A 21,024-nucleotide genomic window follows, 5' to 3' on the forward strand; every position below is an offset into this window, starting at 1 on the left:
TTTAATCAGCAGAGTGGTCTATGATATGCTTGTTTGAAGTTGGGCAGTACTTGGCAGCTCAACATCCCAGGATATGAAATTTTCAAGTGAGATAAAGGGGTGAGTTAAAGTGGAGGAGTTATTGCATTCAATATTGAGGTAGGGTATCAGAGTAGGTTCCTCAAATGGAGACCTAGGGGTACAGATTAGAAACAAAAATGGGTGAAATCAATTTTCTATGTGTGAATTACTGAGCTCCCAATGGTCAACAAGTGACCAAAGTAACAGATACAGTCAGCTAGCAAAGTAATGCAATAAAAATGGAGTGAGATCAGGGATTCCATGTCCCAAATACTAACAGAGACTGTCCTAGTGTTAAAGTCACAAAGTGGTCAGTATTTATGGTATGCGTTCAGCGGAATTCTTAACACAGTATATGAGGAAAACAATGCAAGAAGGAGCATTACCGGATCTTATCTTGGGAATGTAGCTGGTCAAATGGAGGGAGTGTGATTCAGGGGACACTTTGGAGATAATGATCATAACTCTGTACTTATTAGAGTAGATTTAAAAAGGAGTGGACTAGTAATTAACACCTGAAATTGGGTCAAGGCCAATTTCATTAACATAAGGGAGCACCTGGCAAAAGAAGACTTGAGGCATTGGTTTGCAGGTTTAAGACTACATCTGTACAGGAGGAAGCATGCAAACGAGAAATAGCTAGAATTCATGGGCAGCATATTCTTGTAAAAGTGAAAAATAGAAGTATTAGGAAACCCTGGATGTCGAGCAATATTGAGGTTTGGAAATGAGTAATAAAGGAAATATATGACAGGTATAGAGAACTAATGATGGCGAGGCAATACAATAAAACATGTAGGAAGGAGTTTAATAAAATGAAGGTAAAGAGCAGTCACTAACAGATAGGATTACAGTAGACATGAAGGCATTCTATAACTATATTAAGGATAAAAGAATAACCAGGAAAATGTATTAAAGATAATAGGAGCAATCTGTGTGTGGAGCCAATAGCTACAGGAGAGCACCACAATGCACCTGTTAGGTGGAGCATGAAGTGAAGAGGTAGGTAAAGGTTTAATATAGGTCTCCATACCTTAAGACACACATCAGGGAAAGGCCTGGTAACTAGAGTTCAGTGAAGACTAGCTGTAGGGAAAATACCAGAAAAAATCTGCAGCAGAGAATAAATAATCACTTGGAAGGACGCAGATTAAGTAAAGATGGCCAACGTAGTTTTGTTAATTGCAAATCCTGTATTTGATTACATTCTTTGAAATGGTAACAAAGAAGGTAGGACTGTAGGTGTGATTTGCATGGACATTAGTAAAGTTTTTGACATGAGAAACTGGTTCAAAGGTTAAGGCCCATGGGATTCAGGACACAGTGGAAAATTAGGATCCAAAATTGCCTATCAATATGCTGGGAAAATCAAAGATCAAATATTTCCGATTGTGAGTCCAAGTATGTTGGAGGCTCGAGGTCAGAGGAGGCTGGTCCTGGTGTTGGAGGACTATGGGTGGATGGGTGGGAGAGAGGAACAGTGCTTGTTTTGCTGTTGTACTTTTGCTATTGTTGTGCAATTTTGTTGTACTCTATGTTGTTCTGCTCAATATTGTGGGCATGCTGTGTCGGCACTGGAATGTGTGACGACACTTGAGCGCTGCCACAGTACGCCCCCGGGACTGTCAGTTGTTAATCCATGTTCTTTTGTACATCTGATTTTTGAATTTTCTCCACATTTAGAACTTGTCTACACCTTTACACCTTCTACCAAAGTGCATGACAATACACTTCCCTACTCCATATTCCATCAGCCACTTCCTTGCCCATTCCCATGATCTGTCAAAGTCCTTCTGCAGACGCCCTGCTTCCTCAGTATTACCTGCCCCTCAGCCTATCTTCATACCATCCGCAAACCTTGCCATAAAGCTACGTCATCGAAATCATTGACATGTAACTTGAAAAGAAGTGTTCCCAACACTGACCCCTGCAGAACCCCACTAGTGACCATAGCTATTAAAGTAGTGAGTGAGAGAGGGAGATGTCGTTGCAGGGTGGGAGCCATGTAAAAAGAACAAGTCATATCGGGTGTCAGCTTTTGTTATGAATGCTGAACAGACCTGATGGAAATGGGGTGAAGAGTTAACCATCCCCCCCCTTGAGAACAATGAACTATGCTGCTACTGAGAGAGAGAGATGAAGCACAGAGGCAGGGACATCTGCTACAGATAAGAGGAAGAGGGAGACATTTGATTTATGTATTATGGCTTCTTCCTGGATTGTTTAAAGGACATTACTTTGCTCGTTAACATTCCTAAGGAGACAGCAGGAGTGGCCTGATTTGATGGACATGGTCATTTTGAGTTGATGGATGGCTGATACCCCGTCAATGGGGATAAAAGACAGGTGTGGGGAGACACCCCTTTAGACACACCAGTGGACACTGACCGAGTGTTATGCACCCACAGGAAGGTGGGTGAATCAGGAGATTGGTCAATAAAGGTCACAGTATTTGTGCAAGTAAAATGATGGTGCATCAAAATGAGGAAGCATTGTTGGAGTGGGAAGATTTGGCGCAACCCTGGTTTGGGCAAACACAGGCAAAGGTTCTAAGTAGGTTACTAGTAAGTTTTCTTTTTGGTTTCTTTGTCCATTAGCACATAGCTAATGCACAGAGTATTGGTCCAGAGAAGGTGATGGATAGGAGCTCAGGGAGATCGTCGTCCATACGTTGAAGAAGGCCAGTACCTGAGTGACTGCTGGGAGATGAAAAAGAAATAGGCAGCTATTACAGAGATCTCCTGTGGCCATTCCCCTCAGTAATAAGTATGCTGCTTTGGATGCTGCTCAGGCGGGGGACCTACCAGGGGGAAGTTGCTGTGACTGGATCTCTGGCACTGAGTGGATTAGAAGGGAAGGACAGGGGGATGAGGAGAGTGCAGTAGTGTCAGTTAGAGGACTCAGACATGAAGTTCTGTAGATAGCAAACACTCAGATGGTATCTTGCCTCCCAGGTGTCAGGACTGAAGGTGCTATACTTGAATGCACACACCATACAGAATAGGGAGGATGGTCATGTAGCAAGATTGGCAAATATGATGTTGTGGGCATCACTAAGATGTGGCTGAAAGCAGATCATAGCTGGAATCATCGCATCCAAGGATTGCAAGATGCGGGTAGAGTTAAGAAACTTCAAGAGTAAGAACACCCTGATGGGATTATATGGAAGCATCCAAACAGTTGCCAGGATATGAGATATAAATTTAACTAGTCACAATGGATTTCAATATGCAGGTAGATTGGAAAATTTAGGTTAATGCTAGATACTAAGAGAAGGAATTTGTAGAATACCTATGAGATGGCTTTTTAGAGCAGCATGCAGTAGAGGTTACTAGGAGAAAGGCAATTCTGGATGTGGTGTTGTATAATGAACCAGATGCAATTTGGGAGCATAAGATAAAGAAAGCCTTGAGAGACAGTGATCATAACGTGACAGAATGTGAGAGGGGCAAGACAAAGTCTGATGTATCAGTGTTACAGTACAGTAAAGGGAATTATGGAAGCATGAGAGAAGAGCTGACTAAAGCTGATTGCAAGGGGACACTAGCAGGGATGGCAGCAGAACAGCAGTGACTGGAGCTTCTGGAAGCAATTCAGAGGGCACAGGATAGACATATCACAAAGATGAAGTAGTATTGTAATGGGAGGATGAGGCAACCATGGGAGACAAGAGGTCAAAGACAGCATTAAAGCAAAAGAGAAGGTATATAATATAGCATACATTAGTGGGAAGTTAGAGGATTGTGATGCCTTTAAAAAACAACAGAAGGCAACTAAAAGAGTGATGAGAGAAAGGATGAAGTATGAAGGTAAGCTTCTTAAAAATACCATGGAGGATACCAAAAGTTTATTCAAATATATAAAGAGTAAAAGAGAATTGTAAGTGGATATTAGAACATTACTGTAGAGAGAGTAATAGGGGAAAAACTTAACAAGGGTTTTGCACCTGTTGTCGCAGTGGAAGGCTCTAGCAATATGCCAGAAATTCGAGAGTGTCAGGGGGCAGAAATGAGTGTGGCTGCTCTTATTAATGTGCTTAGGAAGCCGAAACGTCTGAAGGGATGTAGATGTCATATAGACCAGATGGTCAACACCCCAGGGTTCTAAAAGGGTTAGCTGAAGAGATTGTGGAAGCATTAGTAATGATCTTTCTAGAATCACAATTGCAAATGTCACTCCATTCTTTAATAAGGGAGAGAGGCAGAAGGAAGGAAGTGAAAGGCCAGTTAGCCTGACTTCAGTGGTTAGGAAGATGTTGGAGTCCATTATTAAGGCTGACGTTTTAGGGTACTTAGAGGCACATGATAAATAAACTAAAGACAGCACGGTTTCCTACAGGGGAAATCTTGCCTGACAAAACTGTTAGAGTTTTTCTAGGAAATAATAAGCAGGATAGACAAAAGAGAGGCAGTGGATGTTGCTTACATGTATTTTCAGAAGTCCTTTGACAAGATGCAATATGTGAGGCTACTTAACAAGGTAAGAGCCCATGGTCTTACAGTAAATGTACTAGCATGGATAGAAGATTGCTTGACTGGCAAGATGCAAAGAGTTGGAGTAAAGAGGGCCTATTTTGGTTGGCTGCTAGTGACAAATGGTGGTCTGCATGGGTCAGTATTGAGACCATTCCTTTTCATGCTATATGTCAGTTATTTGGATGATGAAATTGATGGCCTTATGGCCAAGATTGCAGATGATATCAAGATAGGTGGAGGGGCAGGTATGTGCAGAAAGACTTGGACAGATTGAGAGAATGGACAAAGAAGTGGCAGATGGAATATAGTGTAGGAAATTGTATGGTCATGCCGCCCTTTGGTAGAAGGAAAAAGGCAGAGACTATTTTCTAAACAGGAAAAGTTCAGAGGTACACAAGGACTTGGGAGTCCTTGTGCAGGATTCCCTAAAGGTTAACTTGCAGGCTTGGTCAGTGGTAAGGAAGGCAAATGCAATGTAAGCATTCATTTAGAGAGGACTAGAGAAAAGAGCAATGGTGTGGTGCTGATGCTTTATAAGGCATTGGTCAGACCACATGGAGCATTGTGTGCAGTTTTGGGCTGCTTCTCTCAGAAGTCAGCTCCCAGAGTGTCACATCACTTTCTTTCATCCACCCACCTACTATCAGCTGCTAGCTTGTACTTGTCCCCTTCCATAAAGAATACAATGCTGAGTAAGGGTGTAATGCTGAAGCTTTATAAAGCGCTTGGAGAATTGTAAGCAGCTTTGGACCCCTTATCTAAGATGCCAGGTTTCAGAGGGGGTTCAGGGACTGAAAGGGTTAACATGTGAGAAGCATTTGATGCTCAGGGCCTGCACTCACTGGAGTTTAGAAGAATGAGAGAGAATATCATTGAAACCTATCAAATGTTGAAAGGACAAGACAGAGTGGATGACCTCTGCAGGATTTTTGTGTTGCTACTGATTTACAAGTGGATGCAGTGTGTAGTGAGATTGTCAGGAAGCACAGGCAATTTCGAGGGCAAAATTGCAACCAGTGGGATGATTTGAAGTGTAACATGGGGGAAAATTTGTAAAAGATGATGAATACAAGACTGGAAGTGTTATATTTAAGTGCATGCAGTATATGGAATAAAGTAAATAATTTTGTAGTGCAGTTAGAGATTTCTATGTATGTCGTTGGCACTGAAATTTTTGGCTGTGGGTACAACACTGGGGGCATCAATGAGTCACGGTTGAAAGAATATCATAGTTGGGAGAACATCAAAGGATACACAAAAACACAAAATGCTGGCAGAACTCAGCAGGCCAGACAACATCTATGGGAGGAGGTAGTGACAAGGTTTCGGGCCAAAACCCTTCATCAGGAGTGAAGTAACATGGGATGGTCGAGGGGGGAGGGATAAAGACCATCCCATGTTACTTCACCTCCTGATGAAGGGTTTCGGCCCGAAATGTCGTCTCTACCTCCTCCCATAGATGCTGTCTGGCCTGCTGAGTTCTGCCAGCATTTTGTGTTTCTATTTATTTCCAGCATCTGTTATCAAAGGATACACATTGTATTGAAAGGTCAGGCAGGTAGGCAAAGGGGTTGGAGTGGCTCTGTTGGTAAAAAATGAAATCAAATCTTAAGAAAGTTGTGTCATTAGATCAGAAGATGCAAAATCCTTGTAGGTAGATGTAAGAAACTGCAAGTGTAAAAAGTTCCTGATGGGAGTTAAATTCAAGCCTCCAAACAATAACCAGGATATGAGATAAAAATTACAATGAGAGGTGGAAAAGGCCAATGAAAAGGGCAATGTTATGATTATCATGGGGATTTCAATATGAAAGTAGATTGGGGAAAGCAAGTTGGTGCTGGATCCCAAGAGAGGGAATTTGTAGCATGCTTTGTTGAATGAGATAGCTCTCTTGAGTATCTTGTAGTTGAACCTAGAAGGAGAAAACCATTTCTAAAATGGGTTTTGTGTAATGAGCCAGAATTGATTAGGGAGCTTAAGGTAAAGGAACCCTTAAGGATCAGTGATCATAATAGGAAATGGAAATGACTGAAATGGAAAAGATAACTTCAGATATATCAGTAGTACAGTGGAGTAAAGGGAATTACGGGGGCAAGGGAGAGAAGATGGCCAATGTTTATTGGAAGGGGACATTCACAGCTATGTCATCAGAATAGCAAAGGCTGGAGTTTCTTTGGCAATTCAGAAGGTACATAGGATAGATATATCCTAAAGAGGAAGAAGTATTCTAAAGGGTAGATGAAGCAACCATGACTGACAAATAAAGTCACAGACAGCAGAAAAGGAAAGGAGTGGGCATATAATATAGAAACAATTAGTGGGAAGTTAGAGGATTGGGAAGCTTTTAAAAACCTGCAGACGGCAACTAAAAAGACGTAAGGAGAGAAAAGATGAAATATGAAGGTAAATTAGGCAATATTATAAATGAGGATACCAAAAGTTCCTTCAGATGTACTATATAAAGAGTAAAAGAAAGATGAGCATGGATATTGGACCACTGGAAAATGATGCTGCAGAGGTAGTAGTGGGGGGTAAAGAAATGGCAAGCAAACTTACTCAATATTTTGCATCAGTCTCCACTGTGGAAGGCACTAGCTGTGTGCCAAAAGTTCAAGAGTGTCAGGGTGCAGAAATGAGTGTAGTTGCTATTGCTAAGGAGAAAGTGCTTGGGAAGGTGAAACATCTGAAAGTAGATAAGTCACATGAACCAGATGGACTAACCTCAGGGCTCTGAAAGAAGTAGTTGAAGAGATTGTGGAGACGTGAGTGATGAGCTTTCAAGAATCACAAGGTTCTGAAATGGTTCTGGAAGACTGGAAAACTGCAAATGTCATTCCACTCTTTAAGAAGGGAGGAAGGCAGAAAAAAAAAGCCAGTTAGCCTGAATTCAGTTGGAGTCCATCATTCAGGATGTGGTTTTGGAGTATTCAGAGGCATATAAAGTAGGCATCGTCCCCTTAAGTAGAGAGCCTGCCTGACAATTCTTTGAGGAAATAACAGGCAGATTAGACAAAGGAGAGTCAGTGGATGTTGTTTACTTTGATTTTCAGAACCTTTTGACAAGGTCCCGCAAATGAGATTGCTTAACAGGATAAAAACTGATGGTTATCCTCGGAGATGGTGTTGTCGTTCAATGATTCTATTATGGTTATTAGATCTATTGAGTACAGCCACAAGAACCTGGATCTCAGTGTTGCAAATGGTAATGTATATGTACTTTGATAATATATTTACTTTGAATTTTGAACTTTGGTATTACAGGAAAGATACCAGCATGGATGAAAGATTGGCTGACTAACAGGAGGCAAAGATTAGGAATAAAATGGGCTTTTTCTGCCGGTGACAGGTGGTGTTCTGCAGGAGTTGGTGTTGATACTGCTTCATTTCATGTTACATGTCAATGACTTGAATGAAGTGTGGACAAGGTTGAAGACTATATGATGACAGGTGGAGAGACATGTAGTGTGAATAAGCAGAGTGTCTGCAAAAGGACAGATTGAGATTTGGGCAAAGAAGTGGGAGATGGAATATAGTGTTGGGAAGCACATGATCTTACACTTGGATAGAAAGAATAAAGTGAAGACTATTTTCTAAATGGGAAAAAGATTAAAAACTCAGAGGTGCAAAAGAAAGAGTTAAGGCATGAGGAGCATTTGATGGCTCTGGGTCTGTAATCACTGGAGTTTTGAAGAATGAGGGACAATCTCATTGAAACATATTAAATACTGAAATGCCTGGATAGAATGAATGTGGAAAGGATGATTCCTATAGTGCATTAGTTTCTGATCAGAGGACAGGTCAGAATAGACAGACGTCCATTAAAAAACAGATGAGGAGAAATTTCTTTAGCCAGAGGGTAGTGAATCTGTGGAATTCATTGCCATTGTCGACTGTGGAGGCCATGTTATTGAGTATATTTAATACAGAGGTTAATTTGTTCCTAATTATTCAGGTTATCACAGGTAATGGGGGCAAGACAGGAGAACAGGAGAGGGATAGTAAATTAGCCATGATGGAATGGCAAAGCAGACTCGATGGCCTGAATGGCCTAATTCTGCTCCTTTGTTTTATGGCTTATGGTTCCAATCTTGTCTAGCAACCTTATGTGCAGCAGTTTGTCAAAGGTCTTCTGAAAATCCAAGTACACACATCCACTGGCCCCTCTTTATCTATCTCGACTGTTATTTCCTCAAAGAGTTCCAACAGTTTTGTCAGGTAATATTTCCTCTGAAGGAAACTATGTTGACTTGTTCTTATTTTATCATGTGCCTTCAAGAACCCCAAAAACTTATCCTTAATAATGGATCCTTAACAACTTACCAGCCACTAAAGTCAGGTTAACTGGCCCATAATTCCTGTTTTTCCTCCCTCCCTTCTTAAAGAGTGCAGGGACATTTGCAATTATTTAGTACTCTGAAACTAATCTGGAATCGAGCCTCCACAACCTCTTCAGCTACTTCTTTCAGAATCATGGGATGTATTCCATCCGGTCCAGACCTTTCAGCTTCCCAAGTAAAGGTGCAATTGCCCATTCTTTTGGGCCAATTGCCAATTGCTCTTCCTTGCCATTCCCCCAACCTACCTAAGACCTTCTCGTAATTAATTATTAGCAAATACACTCACTTCTGCCCCATGTCTCTTTCAAATTTCTGACATGATGTTGGCAATTTCCGCAGTAATGATTGATGCCAAATACTTATTCAGTTTATTCATTACTATTTATCCAGCATCACTTGCCAATGGTTCAATACCCACTCATATTCTTTACATATCTGAAAAAGATTTTGGTATCCTCTTTTATATTATTGGCTATCTTACCAAATAGTGTTTCATCTTTTCTTTCCTTATTGCTCTTTTAGTTCCCTTCTGTTGGTTTTTAAAAGCTTCACAATCCTCTATCTTCACACTAGTTTTTGTTATATTGCTTGCCCTTTCTTTTGTTTTTATGCTCTCTTTGATTGCGCTTGTCAACCACAGTTGCGTAATTCTCCCTTTAGAATGTTTCTTCTTTTTTGGGATGGATTGATCACATGTCTTCTGAATTACCCTCAGAAACTGCAGCCACTCTGCTCCACTGTCATCTCTGCTGGTTCCAATCAACTTTGGCCAGCTGCATTCTGGAGTTATCTTTACTCAACTGTCATACCGATACATCTGGTTTTAGCTTCTCTATCTCAAACAATACAGTGAATTCTATCATCTTATGATCTCTGAATCCTAGGAGTTTCTTTACCTTAAAAGAAAAAGTTTGTTAAAAGTTTGTTGCCTCTGACCGGGTGCATAACATCGTGGTATAAGAGGGAAAACAACCAGAAGTCGGGATACATGTTGGGACCAATGACATAGGCAGGAAAAGAGATGAGGTCCTAAAGTGTGAGTTTTGGGAACTAGGCAGAAGGCTGAAGAACAGGACCTCAAGGGTGGCATTCTCAGGATTGCTGCCAGTACTACGTGATGGTGATGGTAAGAATTGGAGGAGATGACAGTTGAATGCGTGGCTGAGGAGTTGGTGCAGGGGGCAGGGTTTTAGATTTTTGGATCATTGGGATCTCTCCTGGGGAAGGTGGGACTTGTACAGATTGGATGGGTTGCACCTGAACTCGAGGGGAGCAATATCCTTGCTGGTAGGTTTGCTAGCATGGTTCGGGAGGGTTTAAACTAATTTGCAAGGGGGATGGGACCCAGAGCAATAGAGCAGTGAAAGAAGTGCATGGAGTAAAGCCAGATCTAACATATAGAGAGGCTTTGACAAAAGAGCAGCAGAATAAAGGGTATAAAGGTAGTAAGGTAGAAGGGCTAAAGTGTGTGTATTTTAATGCGAGAAGCATCAGGAACAAAGGTGATGAACTGAGAGCTTGGATACGTACATTGAATTATGATGTAGTCGCCATTACGGAGACTTGGCTGGCACCAGGGCAGGAATGGATTCTCAATATTCCTGTACTTCAGTGCTTTAAGAGGGATCGGCGGGGGGAAGGGGAGGAGGGGTGGCATTACTGGTCAGGGATACTATTACAGCTGCAGAAAGGGTGGGTAATGTAGCAGGATCCTCTTTTGAGTCAGTATGAGTGGAAGTCAGGAACAGGAAGGGAGCAGTTACTCTACTACGGGTATTCTATAGGCCCCCTGGTAGCAGCAGAGGTACCGAGGAGCAGATTGGGAGGCAGATTTTGGAAAGGTGCAAAAATAACAGGGTTGTTATCATGGGTGACTTTAACTTCCCTAATATTGATTGGCACTTGATTAGTTCCAAGGGTTTAGATGGGGCAGAGTTTGTTAAGTGTGTCCAGGATGGATTCCTGTCACAGTATGTTGACAGGCCGACTAGGGGGAATGCCATACTAGATCTAGTATTAGGTAATGAACTGGGTCAGGTCACAGATCTGTCAGTGGGGAAGCATCTGGTGGACAGTGATCAGCGCTCCCTGACCTTTAGCATTATCATGGAGAAGGATAGAATCAGAGAGGACAGGAAAAATTTTAATTGGGGAAAGGCAAGTTATGAGGCTATAAGGCTAGAACTTGCGGGTGTGAATTGGGATGATGTTTCTGCAGGGAAATGTACTATGGACACATGGTCGATGTTTAGGGATATCTTGCAGGATGTTAGGGATAAATTTGTCCCGGTGATGAAGATAAAGAATGGTAGGGTGAAGGAACCATGGGTGACAAGTGAAGTGGAAAATCTAGTCAGGTGGAAGAAGGCAGCATACATGAGGTTTAGGAAGCAAGGATCAGATCGGTCTATTTATATGAGTGAAGTTGCTGTTCTGGAGCATGTTGATATTAAGAGAGAGGAGGTGTTGGAGTTGTTAAAATACATTAGGACGGATAAGTCCCTGGGGCCTGATGGAATATTCCCCAGGCTGCAACACAAGGCAAGGGAAGAGATTGCTGAACCTCTGGCTAAGATCTTTATGTCCTCATTGTCCACGGGAATGGTACCGGAGGATTGGAGGGAGGCAAATGTTGTCCCCTTGTTCAAAAAGATAGTAGGGATAGTCCAGGTAATTATAGACCAGTGAGCCTTAAGTCTGTGGTGGGAAAGCTGTTGGAAAAGATTCTTAGAGATAGGATCTATGGGCATTTAGAGAATCATGGTCTGATCAGGGACAGTCAGCATGGCTTTGTGAAGGGCAGATCGTGCCTAACAAGCCTGATAGAGTTCTTTGAGGAGGTGACCAGGCATATAGATGAGGGTAGTGCAGCGAATGTGATCTACATGGATTTTAGTAAGGCATTTGACAAGGTTCCACACGGTAGGCTTATTCAGAAAGTCAGAAGGCATGGGATCCAGGGAAGTTTGGCCAGGTGGATTCAAAATTGGCTTGCCTGTAGAAGGCAGAGGGTCGTGGTGGAGGGAGTATATTCAGATTGGAGGGTTGTGACTAGTGGTGTTCCACAAGGATCTGTTCTGGGACCTCTACTTTTCGTGATTTTTATTAATGACCTGGATGTGGGGGTAGAAGGGTGGGTTGGCAAGTGTGCAGTCAACACAAAGGTTTGTGGTGTTGTAGATAGTGTAGAGGATTGTCAAAGATTACAGAGAGACATTGATAGGATGCAGAAGTGGGCTGAGCAGTTGCAGATGGAGTTCAACCTGGAGAAGTGTGAGGTGGTACACTTTGGAAGGACAAACTCCAAGGCAGAGTACAAAGTAAATGGCAGGATACTTGGTAGTGTGGAGGAGCAGAGGGATCTGGGGGTACATGTCCACAGATCCCTGAAAGTTTGCCTCACAGGTAGATAGGGTAGTTAAGAAAGCTTATGGGGTGTTAGCTTTCATAAGTCGAGGGATAGAGTTTAAGAGACACGATGTAATGATGCAGCTCTATAAAACTCTAGTTAGGCCACACTTGGAATACTGTGTCCAGTTATGGTTGCCTTAGTATAGGAAGGATGTGGAAGCATTGGAAAGGGTACAGAGGAGATTTACCAGGATGCTGCCTGGTTTAGAGAGTATGGAATATGATCAGAGATTAAGGGAGCTAGGGCTTTACTCTTTGGAGAGAAGGAGGATGAGAGGAGACATGATAGAGTGGTACAAGATATTAAGAGGAATAGACAGAGTGGACAGCCAGTGCCTCTTCCCCAGGGCACCACTACTCAGTACAAGAGGACATGGCTTTAAGTTAAGGGGAAGGAAGTTCAAGGGGGATATTGGAGGAAGCTTTTTCACTCAGAGAGTGGTTGGTGCATGGAATGCACTGCCTGAGTCAGCAGTGGAGGCAGACACACTAGTGAAGTTTAAGAGACTTCTAGACAAGTATTTCGAGGAATTTAAGGTGGGGGATTATATGTGAGGCAGGCTTTGAGGGTCGGCACAGCATTGTGGGCTGAAGGGCCTGTTTGTTGTTTTTTTTTTCTATGTTCTATGTTTAAGCACCTGAACCAAATCTGCTTCATTGCTCAACACCAAATCAGGAATTGTCTTTTCCCTAATGAGCTCGAACACAAGTTCTCTAAAAGCCATGTCATCGGCATTGCCCAAATACCTTCTCTAATACCAGTGCTAATTCGAATTCCCAATCTACCTGCAAATTAAAATCTCCCATGACTATTGTAAGTGCCCTCTTTACATACCTTTTCTATCTCCCATTGTAGTTTGACTCCCACATCCACGCTACTGTTCAGAGGCCTGTATGTAACTCCCATCAGAGTCTTTTTATCCCTGCAGTTTCTTAACTTTACTCACAAAAGTTCTACATTCTTTTGTTTCTGTGTCACTTCTTTCTAAAGATTAGAATTCATGTTTAACCAACAAAGCCACCCCAACTTGTCTTTCTTCTCAATATAATGTTTTCTTAGATGTTTAGCTTCGAACTGTGATCTTTCTGTCTTTAATATTTTGGAACTGATTACATGCCAGGGTCTACCTCCACCTGAAAAGGAGAGCGAAAAACTACTAAGCTTGGAGAAAGTCTCTTTTCTCCTAATAATCATTGACAGTAAGAACACCTTTGTTTTGGTTACTGATTTATTACTAATTAGGTGGACTAATTTATTAAAACTAGTCTACCAGTCAGTTGTGGGCATTTGTTTAAGTTTGGATTAAAATCACATGGAATAATATATAATAACATTAATTTTAAACTCCTCTCAGGCTTTCTTCCAGCCAGGTACAGGTATCAATTTTACCGATGTTTCAATGACAAACTCTGCCGTCTTCTTCAAGGCTAATGCCTGGGCAGGTCCAGTCTGGTGGTATTTATACACCTGTATTCTGTCCCTCCTGATTGGTTGGTCCCCATTCAATTAGGTTTCCACTCTTCCACCTTGCTTACCATCAAATTCTAACTTAGAGTGAGAACTTCGTCTTTGTTAAAGTGCTTTTTCTCTAGCTTTATTTCAATGGCTTCCTTTACCAGGCAAACCCAAAAGCCATTTGCATGGTGCGCTAGTTTTGTGCTGTCAAAATCAATCCTGTGGCCATTGTGAGTGCAGAATTCTGCTACCACCGGTTTCTCTGGGTAATGTCCAAAAACTATTTCGGACCCAGAGAGTCCCCACAAGGAAGTAAGACAATTATGCACAACATTCCAGCAGAATGACCACAAGGGGAAGGAAATCAATTGGGTCCTTAAAAGGACAGACAGAGAAATCAAGAAACCTAACAATGACGAGAAACCATTGCTACCACCTGTCTTCCCTATACTTCCACGGTTTCTGGAATGATCACCAGGAATGCTGATCAATACCATCCACAAACCCATAGGGAAGCTCAAGTCACAGCCTACACGGGTCCGAGATAAGCTGAGTCTCAGGATGGCTGCTGGTTACAGGATCCTCTGTAAATGTGGAGCAGCATATGTCAGCCAGTTGGAACGCATGGTGGAAACTCACATCAAGGAGCACAGGAGGTGGGCTGCTGACCTGGAAAATCAGCGGTAGCAGAACCCTGCATTCATAGTGGCCATTGGATTGACTTCAATGGCATAGAACTACTGCGCTGCGCCAATGGCTTTTGGGACCAGCTGGTAAAAAAAGCCATTGAAATAAAACTAGCGGAAAAGAATTTTTTTAAAAAATGAAGGTCTCACTCAAAGTAAGAACTTGAATTCAATTATAAACAGGTGGGAGAGCAGAAACTTGATTGGATGAGGACCAACCAATCAGGAGGGACGGAATACAGGTGTATAAATACCACCAGACTAGACCTGCCCAAGCATCATCCCTGAAGAAGATGACAGAGTTTGTCATTGAAACATCAATTATACTCGATGCCTGTATCTGGCTGGAAGCCCGAGAAGAGTTTATTCATCATCTACACCGGGTAAGCACTAGATCTTTTTTCAACATTAATTTTATTTACAGTTTATAGAACTCATCAGATTTGAAGCCTATCTGTGGGACTTTACAAGTCCCTGGTTCCCTGAACAGTTTCAATTTGTAGCGTTGTTGATGCTGTGGAAACTCATAGGAGCAAAATTAAATAGAATGTGGCCTCAGCATGGGGCTAGAATCGAGAGAGTGGAGGTAAGCATATCCTGTGGAGTAGAAAACCAAATCAGATATATTTCATTATAATGACCATTCATCCAGCATTTTGGGCAAAGGTCTTGTGTACAAGCACACTCATTATAAACATACATCTACTTTAGTTGTAAATTTACATGAACATAGAATTATACAGCTCAGGAGGAGGCCAATTGTGCCTACACCACCCTTAGCTTAGTTATCCAAGCAGGCCCACCCCTGCTGTGTCCTACACCGTGTAAATATCACCTTTTTGTTTTATCTAATTCTCTTTGGAGAGTTATTGTTGAATACAACTCCACTGCCTATGCAATGGTCCATCCCGGGCTGTAAAATCTCACTGAATAAAATAATTCTCTTTGCTTGCTTTCTGGTTCCTTTCCCCATCTCCGTAAGATGGTTGCTCTGGTTAGCAAGCATCAGCCTCTAAAATAAGTTCTCCTCATCTGCTCCATCAAAACCAATCATAATGTTGAGCACTTCCATAAAGGAAAATAAGGAAAATAATGGTAATTTCTTTGATCTCCCCATCTATCTAAATTCCCTTGTCGTTGCTGTGATTTTGGTAATCTTTATTCTTTTTTCAAGGCATTCACATCCATGAAATCCAAATCCATGAATCAAATAAAAAAACTCTGAGCAAACACATAAACATTTAGCATAATTTTCTAGTTTTCCTATTTATTCCATTTTTTATTAATTTACTTTGCCACCTTTGAAGATCAGCAGTATACTCCCACAGCTCTCTGCTCTTGCACTTGCTTTAAAATAGCTCCAATCAGTTTATGTTTTCTCTCCTCTTTTTTTTACTCCCAAATGAATCACAACACAGCTCGACGTTAAACTTCATCTGTAATCCATCTGTCCATTTCACTAATAATTTTCTCCTGAGGCCCTTCTCATAGTTTACAGCATTTCCGGGTTTAGTGCTGAACTTCAAAATGATGCTTATAAAGCAAGTCTGTATCATTACTATATACCAGGGAGAATCTTCATTATAGCCCCTGAAGAACTCTACTGTTCAGTTCCCTCTACTCTGAAAATTCATTTACCAAATTCTCTTCGCTTTTTATCTTTTAATTTATTTCATAACATGCATTAATCTCAAAGACTAATACCCCTTATATTTACCTTAGCAATCATCTTTTGGATATGTATATAAACATTATCAAATGTACCATATTCAATGACCCTCCATCTATTCTTTAAGGAAATAACTATCTTCTGTATATCAGATTTGCATCAACAAATCCACACTGTTTGTCAGTAGTGAACGCCAAACCATTGAGACATTAATAAAGATGTATAAGTTGTTGAACAAAGAGAATAAAACACGGAACAGTACAGTACAGGCCGTTCAGTTCACAATATTGTGCTGACATTTTAACCTACTCCTAGTAGGTGAAGTTACTACTCCAATTAGGTTTTCCAAAGAAAAGAACAAAAGAAAATGGGAGCAAGAGTGGGCTGCTTGACCCTTCAAATCTGCTCCAACATTCAATATATACATGGCTGATTTATCCCAGGCTTCATTTCCTGTTCGGTACCAGTTCTCCATTGCCTTTAATTCCTCAATCTTTTGAATATTTATTTATCTCCTTCTTAAGTGCCTTCAGTGATCCAATCTTTGCAACAAGTCCATCTATAACTAGACGGCAACAAACACAAACTGCTGGAGAAACTCAGCAAGTCGGTCAGCACCTATGAAGGGGAATAACTAGTCAACATTTCGGGGAAAGGCCTTTAATCTGGATATCTTAGCTTGAAGCATTGATTGTCTATTTCCCCCAGTAGATGCTGCTTGACTGGCTGAGCTTCTCCAGCATTTTGTATGTGTTGCTTAAGATTTCCAGCACCTTCAGAACCTCCTGTGTCAAAACCAGAGGGCATAGAATTAGCGTAACAAGGAAGAGCTTTAGAGGGATCTGAGGAAAACTCTTTTCATTCAGAAGGTGGCTGGAATCTAAAACATACTACCTGAGTGACTGATGGAAGCATGTACTCACATTAGTCATCAGAATGAATACTTGAATTGCTTGGACTGAAAAGGCCATGGGGAAGTGTTGGTCAAAGAGTTGAGTATAGATTCATCCTTGAGGGCTGGCATGGACATTGTGGGCCAAAGAGCTTCCTGCTGTGACTCTGTAACCAATTCTCCAGGATTATTAATACCAGCAAAGTGTTACCTTCTGTGAGCTACGCTTGGATTTAAGTGACCTCCCTCTTATCCTGTAATTATGTTTCTGAGTGCCCACATAGTGGATGACCTCACCTGGTCCATCAACACCACTCCTTTAGTCAAGAAGGCACATCAGCGTCTACACTTCCTAAAACGAGCGAGGATCCCTCCCTTCCCCTCTCCATGTTCTAAACAACTTTTACAGAGGCACCATCAAGGGTGTCCTGACCAGCTACATCACAGTCTGGTATGGGAATTGCTAAGCTTCTGACCAGGAGGATTGTGAAGACTGCTGAGAGGATTGTCAGGGTCTCTCTTTCACCTTATCCAAGATATTTATTAAGAATGCTGTGTACACAGGACTCTTCGCATCATCAGTAATCCCTCCCATCCATCCAACAATCTCTTTAGCTCCTAATCATCAAACTGGAAATACCATAGCAAGAGGACAAGAACAGTTAGGATGGGAAACATTTTCTTCTCCAAGCTGTAAGACTACTGAACTCCCTGCCACCACTCAGATCTCATCACGTATGAAGTGCAGCTGAGTTATACTGTTCACTTTTTAACCAACATTGTAAATGTAAATTATGATTTTATTAATATATTTATGATAATATTACTTTAGGTGTAGTGTGTGTAAGTTATATGTACTGTGTTGTGGACATTGGCCCAGAAGAATGTTGTTTCATTTGGTGGTATACAAATGTACAGTGAAATGACAATAAACTGAACTTGGAGTCTCACTGAAGTCTCTCCTACCAGTGGAAACATTGCAACAACTGCTCTGCTGTCACTACTAAAGTATTACATTCTTTACCACAAATGTTCATGAGGAACCTGAAAATATGTGTAAAAGAAGATACTGAGAAAGGACAGAAGAATCAAAGTCAAGGTTGAATTTAATGTCAAATGCACAAATACTTGTATCAACAGGAGCAATGATAATCTTACATGCAGCAGCATCACAGACATCAGGTAAGCAACATTCAGAAGTAAAACATAAATATACAAATGATACAAGAAGGAACACAATTAGAACTAAAAGCAACAACGTCCATTGTGGTTCAAAGTATTCTAAGTCATCAGAATGTTGTGTCGTGTCACTGAGGTCGGTTCAGGACCCAGATGGTCGAAGGGTAGTAGGTGTACTTGAACCTGGACTTTAAGCCAACGTCTTACCTCTTGCTTGATGGTAGCTGCTAGAAGATGGCATGGTCCACACAGTGGGGATCCTTGATAGTAAGGGTAAAACAAAGTTAAAGTAATCCATACTTTCCAGTTTATATTACTTCTGTTGTGATATGGTAAAGGGAGAACATTATCAGCTCTATCTCAATTCCGTGGTATCTCATTGATACAAAATGGAATTTGTTTCAATTGTCAAAGCAAGCATTTTCATTATCATTCATTCATATGTGCCATGTCGTATGTTGTGGGCAATCATGGTATTTCCATGATATAATTGTTCTTGGCAAATTTTTATACAGAAGTGGTTTGCCATTGCCTTCTTGTGGGCAGTGTCTGGACAAGACTGGAGACCCCAATCATTATCAATGCTCTTCAGAGATTGTCTTCCTGGTATCAGTGGTTGCATGACCAGGACTGGCGACATGCAGCAGCTGTTCATACGACCATCCACCACCTGCTTCCGTGGCTTCTTGTGACCCTGATCGGAGGCTGAGCAGCTGCTACACCTTGCCCAAGGGTGACCTGCAGGCCAGCGGAGGTAAAGAGTGCCTTACTCCTCCTTTGGTAAAGATGTAAATCCATCCCAGCACCTTCATTATACTGAGTGCAAATATTCCACATAAGGAAGGATTAGTCAGCCTGTGATTTGACAATGATCCATAACATCTGATTCTGAGAGTTGTCTATTCTCACACTCTTCATACTATGATGCTAAACTGGTCTCTAATTTGGTAAGAATTGCTCAATTCACCAGTGAATGAAAGAAAACCGAAAATGGTCTCATGTAACTGACCTTCTGAGATAAGGCCAGACATAGTGTTGGGGTAAAGATTTCTGTACCTGGAGCTGGGTTAAAGGGTTAGATAAACAGAAACTGCCTGAAATACTCAGGTCAGGTGGTGAAATAGCATTAACATGTCAGGATTTTATATCAGACAAATTGTTACCCATAGGTCTGCTTCTTGTGAGGTTGGCCCAAACTCTACATTAACTTAATGTTTCTCCCACCACATCTTACCTCACCAGATCTATTTTACTTCCACTGTGTTCATTTCAGACGTCTGACAACTGCAACATTTTCTAAATAAGGTGGAGGAAATGCTTCAGTTTGAAAGTCTGAAATTTTAACTCTGTGTCTGTCTCTGCAGATGCTACCTGGCCTGTAGAGTGTTTCTAGCACTTTCCGTTTATATTGTATTATATGGTATTTGCAGACTCTGATTGGATATATTTTATTATATCATAATAGAAGGATGAATATTTGTTCTTTTCATTAGCATAGTGTTAATCAATAAAAGAGTGCCCTGATTGTTTAATCTCACTGGCAGTGAAAAAAAGTTCCTTTCTGGAGCAATTCACGAGATGTTGGAGGAACTCAGTGAGTCACACACTATCTGTGGAGGGAAATGGACAGTTGGTGTTTTGGGTTGAGACCCTTCATCTGGATCCAGTTTCCAACATCTGCAGTCATTTGTCTCAGATTTGCAATCTATAATAATGTTCTTATATTAATTATTAATGTGTAAGAAAACTGGGCCCAGTGTTACAAACAATCAGGCTGCAGATTTGAACCACAAGAGACCGTTGATGTTAGGATCAAAATCCAGATGTAGGACCTTGACCCAAAACATTGACTGTCCTTTCTCTTTGACAGATCTAGAAAAGAGAGATGAAACAGTCAAAGCTCAGAGTAAGTTTATGATCAGAATATGGATCAGATTGTTTCATGTCATTTCCATCACTGGTGTAACGGAGAATGAAATGATTGCATCTCTGTATCCGATGCAGCACAAAGGAACATGACAAGATAAAGAAAATTCCCGAGAATCAAGTTTACCAAATCCTTCAGGAGATCATAAAACCGCTAATTTGTTTAGATTGTTCAAAAGTACATTTCTTAAAGGGGAATTACAGGCTGCAGGTTGCAGTAACACTAGACAACAAAGATTTTGCTTCCTGAATGCCTTTAGGTGTATCTTATGAACTTCGGGCTACTGATCATGAAAATCACAATGAAATTTCCCTATCATGCTCCATTTTTTGAAATCACTTACGTTTATTATTTCAATTCATAGTTCAAGTCAATTAAAACGTAAGCTGGAAAGTTTCCTATCTTGTCCAGACATGCTTGGGGATGCTTAGGCAGCCCGGCTGCTGCATGGCAGGTCAGGTTTTAGTAACAACTATTGGGTTCAGGACTGAAAGGATGGAATTTGCTATCACCAGGCACAGAAATTTCTATGAAGGATTTTGATGTTTGAGACAGATGCTTCCCAGAATAACTGATGCCAAGATAGAAGAAAGCATTTTTGTTGGTCCACAAATCAAACAGGTCATCAATGACAGGCAATTTGAAGAATTTCTAGTTGGAACCAGAGAAAATCACATGGAAGGCATTCAAGGAAGTTGTTGAAATTTTTCTCGGCATTTACAAAGCACCAAACTACATGCAGCTGGTTGAAAGCATGTTTCAAGCATATAAAACCAAGGAATGCAACATGTCACTAAAGATTCATTTTCTACATTCCCATTTAGACTTCTTCCCTGAAAATCTTGGTGCTGTTAGTGAAGAGCGTGGTGAAAGGTTTCACCAGGACATTGCGGTCATGGAGAAGAGATACCAGGGCAACTGGAATCCATCAA

At 41.2% G+C, this 21,024-nt stretch overlaps 1 long non-coding RNA gene across 2 annotated transcripts in view; it reads right to left on the reverse strand.

Moving 5' to 3' along the window:
• Positions 1–21,024, reverse strand: part of LOC132381922 (uncharacterized) — a 56,204-nt gene that overhangs the window by 659 nt on the left and 34,521 nt on the right. For both annotated transcript variants that reach the window (XR_009508138.1, XR_009508137.1), the window contains exon 2: positions 18,373–18,425. This is a non-coding gene — a long non-coding RNA (uncharacterized LOC132381922). The remainder of the gene's footprint in view (positions 1–18,372; positions 18,426–21,024) is intronic.

Source organism: Hypanus sabinus, chromosome 27 (genome assembly GCF_030144855.1).
Source record: "Hypanus sabinus isolate sHypSab1 chromosome 27, sHypSab1.hap1, whole genome shotgun sequence".
NCBI classification, from domain to species: Eukaryota; Metazoa; Chordata; class Chondrichthyes; order Myliobatiformes; family Dasyatidae; genus Hypanus; species Hypanus sabinus.